Source organism: Oxyura jamaicensis, chromosome 1, assembly GCF_011077185.1.
Source record: "Oxyura jamaicensis isolate SHBP4307 breed ruddy duck chromosome 1, BPBGC_Ojam_1.0, whole genome shotgun sequence".
Taxonomy (NCBI): domain Eukaryota; kingdom Metazoa; phylum Chordata; class Aves; order Anseriformes; family Anatidae; genus Oxyura; species Oxyura jamaicensis.
The window spans coordinates 30,784,836-30,796,483 of NC_048893.1; the positions used below are offsets into that span (position 1 = coordinate 30,784,836).

The 11,648-nt window shown below is 38.7% G+C and overlaps 1 long non-coding RNA gene across 1 annotated transcript; it reads left to right on the forward strand.

The window, feature by feature from the left end:
* Nucleotides 1–4,337: 4,337 nt before the first annotated feature.
* LOC118160799 lies at nt 4,338–9,185 on the forward strand. Its single transcript, XR_004747681.1, has 3 exons — nt 4,338–4,441; nt 7,997–8,233; nt 9,000–9,185. It is a non-coding gene; the product is annotated as an uncharacterized LOC118160799 (long non-coding RNA).
* The last annotated feature ends 2,463 nt before the right edge of the window (nt 9,186–11,648 follow it).

Here is an 11,648-nt window from a genome sequence, read left to right on the forward strand (position 1 = left end):
TAAACCTAATTCATTAAATATTGCTAACTATTAACATTTGTAACTGCAGGATGTAACATACATGCGTATGAAATCTCCGGTGATCAACATATGGTGTGTGAGTATTCACAATGCAAGCTCAAATTATGCAGCAGGCTCCCCCTTGGTGTGATAAGAGATTTATCCAGAAAATATCTCTAAATAGGCTTCTACTTCTCTTTAACTTTATAGTCACTGAACATTAATGGTTGGAAGAAAATCAAAATGTAGAATTAAAATATAAAAAACAAATACGTTTCAAAGGTTTTAGGTCTGTGTTCTGAAACATTTTCTCTTTTTCATGATCATTAAAAATACTTCCTGGAGCTCATTTCACACAGCTCACAGTTCTCTAGACTCTCGTCTGGTTTTGTTAAAATATAAATTCCCAGTCTATGGAGTGAAATCTTACAATCTGTCTTAGTAGAATTTTTTTTTAGCTTATGTACTTATCATGAAATCAAGAACGATTTGGTAATTCTTTATCTTAAGGTAAATCTACTTGTAGGAAATTTGTTTCTAATATATCTTTATTTCTATTTCTGAGATCTCTACTATCCAATAGAGACTTCTTAAATGGCATTTATTATTTTCTATTATTGTATACTTTTATTATATTAATGCCTGCAGACCTTTACAAGGTTTACGATCCCATTGTCATAGAGGATGAATAAATAAGCAAATAAATAAATAAGATAATATGTGCCCTGGAAGCCTTACAGTTGATAAATATTGGTTTAGTTGCTGAGAGAAATAATTTTATACACGTGACTTGCTTGAAGCTATTCATTCAGCTGTCCATGGCAAGAGTTGCTCTGTGTCCTGTATCACAGGCTACTTATTTTGTTCTCTAACTGGATGGCAAACTATTTACACAACAGGAAGATGAATGATGAACAACAAATAGTACATTCCCTAGAGGGATTTTTTTGGTCAAGTGACCACCTGTGCTAAAAGTGGTGAAACACAGAGGACTCATAAATATTCACACAAACATTTGACAGTTCTCCAAATGTTTGCAAATTAGTAACATGTCTCTACAAATAACAATGACACTATACATTCAGAGTAACTGAGCATGTTTCCAGGTGCTTTCTGTTTACAAGACCTTCTCCCTTCTCTCTTTTTTTCATCTTCCTTCTTAGAATAAAGAAATATAGTCACGTATACCACTGTCAAGCAGTTTTCCCAAGCTAGCAGAAGCACACTTGGCTCAAGATAGTTTTCCAGTGACACCACACATTTCAAGTGGAGTACCAAGGAGAAGAGATATGGCAGGGTAACATCTTTATAGAGATCTCCCATAGAGATGGTCTGGAATGGAAATTCTTCTCAGGAGGGCAATAATTCCACGAATGTTATCATAAACCTGCTGACAGCCGTTGCCATTAAGGAGAAATGTGCAGTAAAATTCCTGCCCCTTCTAGAGACATCTGTACACAGATACCCATTTTTTCTGAACATGTCCAGAAAACAACAGTAGTCAACACAGACCCTTGTGTATCCAAGCAATTAAACACACTGCAATTAGAAATAGGCCATTTAAGATAATAGCATTTTTCAGAGATGAAGAAAAGCCACAGGTGGTAAATTGTACACTGAAAAGATTTGCTAAGTACACCAGAAGACCAAAGATTTGTAATTGCATACTTTGTTGATTGAACAATGGGGCCATAAACACATCTTCTTCAAAAGAACTCAACAACAGAAAGGCAAAGAATAATTTGAGATGCCAGTGTAACACAGACTCATCTCTGAATAGAATGAATCAGCTAGTTATAAACAGTACAAGTAAAAGAGGAAATAACTTCTGAGCCTACAACAATACATTACTAATTATAACAAAACAGAATTAGTTTTGTGAAAAAATAATCTCCTAAAATGTTTCTAAAAGTAGAGGAAATTTTTGAAAAGGAAAATGTTAGCCCTTCCTAATTTTACTTCCAGCTCAGAAGCAGAATGACTGCCTACTATTTATATGGCACCACAAATGTGTATGGCTTCTTTTCTGTGATATATAAGCAATTTCCCACCTTAAAGAGCTTACAATCTAAGCATCAGATCTGTCAACTGCTGCCATCAGTCAGAGTTTAGTATCCTGAGTACTCTCTTTTTCAAACTCACCCTGAAGTCACCCACCACTCTTGTCCTGACAGTGTTGATGACAAAATGACATGCAGAGCATTCTCAGATTGGTGCTGTGATTTCATGATGGACACCACTCTGTGCTGGAAATTAAGTAATTAATACTATTCCCAAAGATGGAAGCTAGTTTGTCCCATCGGGATGTTGAAACATGCAGTAATAATATAGATGAACATATTAATTGTTTATTTAATGAGCCCTTCAATAATTTTCATTTTTAAATGCACTAGGAGAGCCTTTTTCTCCCCTTACATGTTGGGAACTTTCTTCTTTGTAAACCCAGTGTTACCAGAGTGACAAAACCTCTGGTGTATTTCTGAAACAAAACCCTAATGAAGTGTTCTCCTGTGCTTTACACAAAAGGAAAATGTGATTTTCCAGTGCACTAACAACATGGTAGATCCAGGTTCAGCCCATTAGCTGCATCAGCAGATGCTGGAAGCTTGTAAAGTGGAAACGATAGATGAACAGAGAAATGAGTAGAAATATTTAAAAGTGAAAAAAATAAAAATAAAAAAATGAATATTGCTGTCAATCAGATTATTTAAATTTTATAAATGAACATGACACTGGAAGCTAATTTACTGCATAGATGGGTAGAGTCACATCCGCAGGCTTTGACTGATTGTTATCACTCCCTCTCTTCCCCGTGCTCTTTGGATTTTTATCCAGTGCTATTCATTCCTTTTTTATCTGCATTTTTTTTATATATTTTTTTTTTGCTTTGCTTTTCAAATGAAGTTTCAGATAATTTTGTCTCTGAGAAAGCCAGTAACTGACATCTTGAAGACGGACCTTTCTTGGACATGTGGACATGTACCCCAGGGGAGCTGAGAAACGAGCTACCTGAACCAGATTTTAAATTCAGTTCACCTATGAAGAAATGCTGATATTATCTACTCCTTTAAAAGAGTTTTCTGTGCAGACCAGAAAGTGGCGGAAGTAGAAAGCCTTCTGACTACTAAATGTTTCCCATTTATCGTGGTTTCTGTGATATTCTGGCAGAGATTGATTTATAAAGCCAGTGGTCCTTAGTAGTTGCTAGGAAACAGTGTTCTGCACTTGATCTGCACATGGAGGGATATGCAGCCAGAAAGTGCAGTTTCTGAAGGAGCAATTCTTCTGATTTCAAACCTTTACAGAGGAATTTCAATGTGTGTCTTCCCCAAAACAACACAAGCAAGTCTTATTCTTGTCTGCAAATATTGTTGCTTAAACTAAGCTCAGCTAAACTGAACTAATAACTTTTTTCTAGGTCCAACGACCATGTTCCAAGTATGGCATTTTCTTATTTTAGAAATTTTTAAAAGTCACAGATAAGCTGGGAGGACTTCTTGGGTCATATATCCAGTCCTTTGATATTTCTGGTAATGTGCATAATCCCCTTCACCATTTATCAAGGTCCATCTTAAAAGCAGACAGGGTTTTGTCTACAGCAAAATGCATAAGTAAATAGTAACCTTTTTAATTTCTACAGTATATTTATTCCTGGGCTTTTCTGTGTGTGTGTCAGCATTGCCCTTTCAACTAAACTGCTTTCTCTTCCTTGGTTTTAACACCTCAGTGCATTTATAGGCAGTAATCCTATCTATGTTTTTTGTTTGGCTAAACAACACCCAACTACCCCTCCCTTAGTCCTGTATGATAAGCTCTCTTTTCCTGTCATATAGTGATGCAGCACTTCTCTGCACCTCTTTGTTTGATTTTTTCTTTCTTGAATGTAGGCAACCAAAACCATGCATAGTGGTTCCAGGTAACATATTACAGTGCATCAGTGCTTCCCATTCTCTACTGGAATTACTTCTCTTGTCGCTGCCTATAATCTTTTTTTTTTTTTTTTTTTTTTTTTTTTTCTGAGATGCATCATATCTCACCAATGGCTCAGAGTGCCTGACAAATATAAATCCAACTTTTTTTCCCCCCTTTTTCTTCCCATTTTCAATGGGTAGCAAGCATTCTTGCTATTGGTTCTTAAATACATCACCTTGAAATTTGTCCTAGTTCAGCCAACCCCACCCTTTTACTGAAAGCTGCAAGTTAACCAGAGCTCTACTGGGATGCTTCCCACCTGTGTGCCTTCAATAAATTTAATTAGTGCACACCCACTTCTTGGCTATTAATGAAAGTATTTAAGGCACTTCATTTAGAATACCATTCTTGAGTGCTAATTTTCTGTTTGGCATAATCTACCACTGTCTGCCCTTTGGAAGGTTCCTTGTGCTAATTTTCGTCTCACAGAATATGAATCAGTTCCATGAATTATTTTATAGAAGAACAGGTAGGTTAGTGTGTTACTGTGGTTCCCTTAGAAAAATATGTCAATGACCGAGGTAACCTGGAACTTGATCATCTTAGTAAATCAGTGTTTTATTTTAAGGCATCTGTTATTCTTGTCTTTGCCTTTCATTCTTCCTAAAATCTTGCATTTCTGAATGGTTGGTCTATAGTTGCTAGGTTGCCCTTTCTTAGTGCCCTTTTTTAACTGAAGTTGCCACGCTTACTCGTCTTCATTCAGATAGACATACCAGCTTGATGTGTCCTGATCTAAACTCAAGGGGGCCTTTCCACAAACCTATTTCCCATAAAAAATTCCACCACTGCATCTATGTTCTACTTACTCATCTTCAGAGGCAGACACAAAGTATTGTGTTGATGGGCCATCCCTAAAATAGCTTTAAATAGCACCCTTGCATTTGCCCTAGTTCTTTATTCGCTATAGCTAGAGGATCTATAAGCCTTGCTTCTGATTTCACAAGGACTAAATTATCCTAGGTTTTCACAGATCATATTCTGATCTTTTACTTTCAAACCTCCAACTTCTGGTTTCTTTTTCTGAGCAAATCCTTTTTGATTTTTGAAGGCTCTTTGGCAAATCTCAGTAGCCCATTTAATAGAATTATTTGGCCATTAAAATCTGTTGTCCTTATGCCTGGCAATATGAATCACAAACCTGCACTCTACCCCATTTCAGTGCCATTGCTTTTCAGACTGCCTTGCTATGATATAGTCTGCCCTTTTACAGTTAAAAGCCTTAGCTACGAGCTTGTCTTTAGATATAATGCTATTTCAGTTAAAGTGAAACATGGTCAGTACTGTCATCACTTGATAGCATATTATTTTCTCTACTAGTTTTTCTATAAGATCTTCACTACTTGTCCATCACCAACTTAAAATACTATAATCTCTCAGGGGTTCAACTTCTACCTTCAAGATTACTGGATTCTACAGTGGTTGTAGCATGTCTTCTCCAGTCTCTGAATGTGAACTTTGAAGTCTCCCATAATGACACAACACCCTAGCAGTTTATCTATCTCATGATAGTGAAGCAATCTCAGGTCTGATGTTCACTGTAGGGCCCCATGTCTTTCCTTCTATAATGTCTTTCAGAATTTTTTCCTAACATGTTTTGACACAGACTAATCCTCTAATATACATATTACTAATTAAGATTTCTTCACTGCCACGCATAATCTTAATACATAATGCTACCACATCTTAACAATCCCTTCTGCATTTCTTTGACTGAGTGCACCCTGCAGTACATGCACTCCAGTTGCAATTAGTATTCTATCATTTTTTCTATCTCTAAAATCCTGTTTCACATCATGCTCCAATAAGCCTACTTCTTCCATCTTCATGTGCAGGTTGCTTTTTTGCATCTGTTATCCCTGCTTCACTTCACCTGGTTTCCTAGCTAGGTTAAGTACAGTATTGGCACTGATTTATTGTCTATCAAGTCACTGGGATTTGAGGGCATTTCTCCTCTTGTATGTCCTTCTATCTGATATTCCTTTATCTTTGGATATCCTCACTTGATTTTACGTTCTTTATATGGTGATGGTAAAATAGCTATCTCCCCAATTTCTCTTCTTTTACCTATGTGTTGTCTTGCAGTTTGGAGCCCTTCCTTTCTATTACAGCAGACTTTGTCTTAGGAAAGTCATGGTTCAAAGGTTCAAACATTCAGGGGGAGCCCCTTCCTAGAAAAGATCCTTCCTCCTAGGAATGCCTTTTCTGTAATGTTCACCTCTGCCCACTGGTGGTCGATTGCTACTGCTATCCAACCGGTACAGCTAGAAAAAGTAACCAAGCTTTCCAGCATGAAAGCACATCTTAGTGTCACTTGGTATCTGAACTGTTAAAAATATTAACAGACCTTAGCGTCTAAATGGCCTAGAAGTTAGAAAAATACTTAACCACTAAATATAAAAAGATGAGAGTAACTTGGCTGAGTCACAATAAAGCATCTGTAGTAGATTCAGAACCAGAATCAAGAGATCCATGTTGAAAATATGTGCTGGTCTTGATGACACTACTAATGATATCTTTAAAGAAGAAAATGGAGAAGAAACATGACTTATTACAAAAAATTCTTTAAAACTACAAAACTACTACAAGAAAACATTTTGGAATATCTATCTATTCATTGCAGTATAGTCATCCATGACTTTAAAATAAATAAATGGGGAGCGGGAGGAGAGATGACAAAATGCAAAGAGATCCCAGAACAAAAAGAAAAGAATGAAGGAGTACAGAAACACAGCCAGATATAATTTTCAAGCATGGAATGTAACCGTGGCTCTAAATGCAACATTGTTTAAGCAAAATGTCAAACCAAAAGTCGTACAAACAGTAGAGGGGTGATACAGGACAACACCAGCAGCAAGGTCCTGACCTAAACAGGTGCCAGTTAAAACCTCTTTCCTGTGGAGGAGGAGCTTTTCATGTGTTGTCAAGAGGATGGGCAGCAGCACTCATCCCACCTGTAGTAAGCAGTGTACAGTCTTCATCTAAGAATAAAACAGCATGACAGGGTAATGGAAAAGGGGAAGATGCCTGATATTGTAAAGAAGGTTTATAGTCCCCAAAGCTGTGAGGTTCACAAAACAGCCATTGAGAAGGTTGTTGGGATAAAAACCCCTGACTATCTCTAAGCTGAGCCAGGTCAGTTCATTAACAATGATCTAACACTGGTGTTAAACCTCTTCTGTTCAAGAGAACTGAAAGTTGACTCAGTGCTCCACAAGACCAGTCCAATGTTCCTTCCTAAATACAGAAGGATTAAACAATGTTTTCTTTTCAAAAACTGTCTGCTTATGTAACCTGTTGGCCCCTGCAATGATGCCCTTTGGAAAAGGATATACTGTGGCTGGGAGCTTGAGCAGCCCAGTCCTGCATCTCATCTCGCTGAAAGCATTAAACATAAGGTGTTATGATGAAAAAAATTTGTAAGCAGTATCAGCTTAAATCTTGAAGTATCTGTATAACAACAAGCAAATGCCTGTTACCACCTGCAATTATTCTAATTAAAGATGAACTTAAGCATATATTTCTAAGGTTTTATTAATTAGGTCTTAATCTGGAGGCTCCTCAGGGCAGGGAATCTACCTCTACATTCATTTTTTTTAAGCAATATGCACAACTATACAACAAACCACAATTTTAGACAACTACTCAGTGCAGTATCTTGAAGTTCCTCCTTGAATCGCCTGTGGAAACAATTGCTACCAGGTACTGAGGCCTTTTTGAACAGTGAGTGTCTGAAATACAGTGCACAGGTCCTATTTCTTGCATCCACAGAAGGGGTGTAAATATTCACAGGCATTTGAGCATCACTTAAGCAACAGCAATAAAGACCCTGAGCATTTTGTGAGAATTAATGGCTGACTGAGAGTGATAATAGCCTGAGGTGGAACTTTGGGCCATTAACCCCAACTGGTCATTAAACTTCAGGAAAGGTCCAAGGCTGAGGTCATAAGGACAGTTATGAATTCTGGAGGGAAGGTATATTTATATAGGTTGATTTAACACTTTTTCATTTGTGCTGTTGTAGATCAAAGCTACAGATAGGCTAAAGAAACTACAGAGCTCTAGATGCTGGTGACAACTGCCAACCCTTCATCTTAATGGACTGCAAATATCAACATGTCAGAAAATTCCCAGCCAAGCTGGAAACATTTTCAGTATTTGTAAAACATTCACAAATGCCAGCAGGCAGTTCTAAAAATTAGAATCAATCCATCCTGCTCCCTGGTATGCATAAGCCCAGATACATGGCAGGAGAAGGAAGGTGAGTTGGATATAGAGAGAAAAGGGGTGAAATTCATCCAAATTCACCCAGATCTAGGCTCTGGCTCCTCTTGAAGTCCCAGCTGAACTCCCATTGGTTTTTAGTGCACTGGCCTCCTCTTGATCTCTGCCCAGATAGCTGGTTTCTGCTGGCAGTGCATTTCTGGTGGTGTGCTTTGCCACTTATCTCAGAGCAAGGGCAAAGACTTGGAACACCCCTGAGGGGCTGTCCCAGTTCAGAGGAGACTCAATAGGAGTGGGGAGGAGTTGAGGCCATGGGGCATCTCCATGGGAAAACTCAGGGCTGTAAAAAGAACACACAAACAAGGGCATCCAGATACTCCTCACTGAAGAGATGCGAGAATGCCTTGGCTTGTAGGAAGCATCCAAAGGTGCTGTTTCATGTGGCAATGGAGCTGCTGTAAGAGCCAGATGCCTCCCAGAGAGTCTCCCTGCTCTACCATTTGCTTTTCCTCCATCTCCTGCCTCCATGGCTCTGCCCCTCCTTGATACCTTGAGAAGCTCATTTTGGCTCACTAATCCAGCAGAAATCTGGAGGGATAGGGTGGGAGGGAGGGAGGACGGGTTGATTCACCTCTTGTTTGTATTTTTGTGAGCTTATTTGTTTGTGGTATTTTTTTGGTTTGGTTTGGTTTTGTGTGTGTGTGTGTGTGTTTGTTGTTGTTGGTTTGGTTGGTTGGTTTAGATTTTTCTTTCTTTTTTTTTTTTTTTTTTTTTTTTTCTTTTTTACTGCATGAGAAGATCAGTAGGAGAACACAGCCTGCAACCAGGAGGGTGTTGTGACACCAGCCACTTAGACTGGCTCATCCTAACTGACATGCAGTTTCCCACAGCCAGAAAGAAGTACTGAGCTACAGTTATTTTAAAAACTTATCAACCAGGGCTGAAAATTCCCACAGATAAGTCTGGCACTATGAAAGACAGTGACAAAATTCCCACCAATTTCAACCGAGACAGGAGCTCACATACATTCTTTGCAACATCTTGCAAGACTTCCTGCTAATTTCTTAAGGAGAACTGAAGAGTACAAAGATGCTTTTAGAAAGACAAAAAAAATAAAATAAAGAGAGAGGAGTAAACGTATTATGCTGAGCTCTTTGGAACAATTAAAATGTAAAGAGAAGTACCATTTTAGGTACACACATAGGTGCTTAACAGTGGAACTGCTCACAATATATCTAAATCCCCAACTGTTTTTTGCCACAGTAGGATTAGATACCAGGCATAAAGTAATGTTCTGGCAAGGAGCCAGCACATTTCTGGATTGCACATATGTTAGATATGCCTGGCGTTTATTACAACAGTGCAAGAGCACCTCTATAGTCAAGGGTCAGTGAGCATTTCCATTATAAACAAATAAGTTAAGGCTCTAATAGCTTACTTGTTTCAAAGTCTCAGTGAAGAATTGCAAAAAAAATGTGTATTGAAAGCCTGACAAAAAAATGTTATCAGAGAATTTTAGTTCAGAGATCTTCCAACCCCAAATTTTCCAGAGTCTATAAAAAAAAAAATAATAATAATAAAATAAAATAAAATAGCTTGTAATATTTTTTATATATATTTTTTTAAGCTTTTAGCTTGCAGGCAGTTCTGGAGGTAGCGCATGGTTTTCTTCATTTGTGGATTTGACCCATGCACAGCTGGGGCATCGTTACAATCTTTGCCCTTGAAGTTCTCTTCTTAGACAAGAATCACAGAGCACAGCAGCACATGTAGAGCAGGAGGTTATGGCTCACACTTTCTGCAGAGGGACTGCCAGAGGTTAATACACCTGCTAGACACATCCCACTAGACAAACATTATTTTGCCTTCACAGGTCAGCAAGCTACCTCCCTATCAACCGCATTTTAAACTGAGATCGTACGATGCCATGGCAAGACCACCCAGCCATGGGCAAATGCATATTAATGTCCTTGGCCAGTTCTAACAAAATCAACATGCCCTGCATGAGCCACCATGGCCTCAGGCCCACCCCAGAACATCAGACCCTAGGCTGGGGTCAGCAAGAGGAGCTCTGTATGGGAGTGAGGAGCAATGTCAGTTACTCGTTAGACAGCCTCCGTGCCTCCGTGTGCTGAGCCAAAGGCTTGGTCAAAGTGAGGTTTGCATGCTGTAACTATTTGCTCATGGTAAAAGAAGTCCGTACTACCTGCACAAAAGGTAACAGATACCTCAGGTTATACTTGTGTCTTGATTGAAATAGGAGTAGTTTGTTATTCCCAGATAAAAACAGGCACAGAGGAGCCTCACAATGTACCTCAGCCACACGGGACTGTGGTGATGGCTTGAAATTGCTGTTGCACCAGTGTACTTAAAGGAACTGATCAGGGTTTTACCACTTACCTACCTGCTTTCCCCTAAAATGTTAACCCAAATTATTGTAAGGAATAGAAACATTACTATAATTCTGCTAATAATGTAGTCATTTGTAAGATAGATTTTCTTGCCTTTGAAGCAGAACTAGATATACTGTTCTTGTAGATCCAGTATCATGCCACTCAAAAGTCATGTTTTCTGGAATATTTATGATGAGATCTGAAATAATTGTACATCCAGTTAAGTTATGAAAATCTGTATTTTAAAGAGTGAGCCAAATATTAAACGTTCACATCTTTCAAGAGAAGGAGAGGATGGGGACAGCTATGGTGCAGCCTCTTCCATTAGCAAGTGTCGTGCACCAGTTCCACGTGTGCTAAGGGACCTATCCTTCTCAAGGGCAGACTTTTAGAACACGTTAGGTAGATGTTGTTAGCAAGAGCAATAGCATAGCATAAACCCTAGCTGAGACGGCAAGAGCATACTCCCTGAGGACTCATCATGGCCAGAAGAGGAGGAATGGGTTTGAAAGTCCCCATCTGCCCAGCAGAGTTTCATCTTGAAGAAAAAATATAGGTAATGGCCTGTGGTTTGTAGTTATCTACTCCTAGTTCTTTACAATCAGGCGAATGCCACATATACCACAAGCTGAGTGCAAGATGAAGCAATTAAACCAGATCCTTAAAAGCAGTCTGAGAATACTTTGCTTGGAGCCATCCATTACAGCAAACAATATATCAGACACCCTTCATTATCAGGAATCTGTCCTGCAGGTACTGGAATTTCTCCTGCTTGCTTTATATTGGGCAAGAAGCTGAATTTTTCCCTGTGGTCCCATACAAAGAATCTTACACCACTTCCCACTGAGAGTCATAAGCAAATGCTGAGAGACCAGGACCTGAACTTTGAGCAAGATTTATTAATAGGTTCAGGCACTCCAGCTAAGTGTAACCATGAGTGACCTCATGGGGACAGCTAACTACTGCTTACAGCAAATCACCCATTTGTATCAGCTAGTATTAACTTCTGTTTGCCTTTTACCTGAAAAATACTGTTAACAGCATATCTTTGGGTTGATA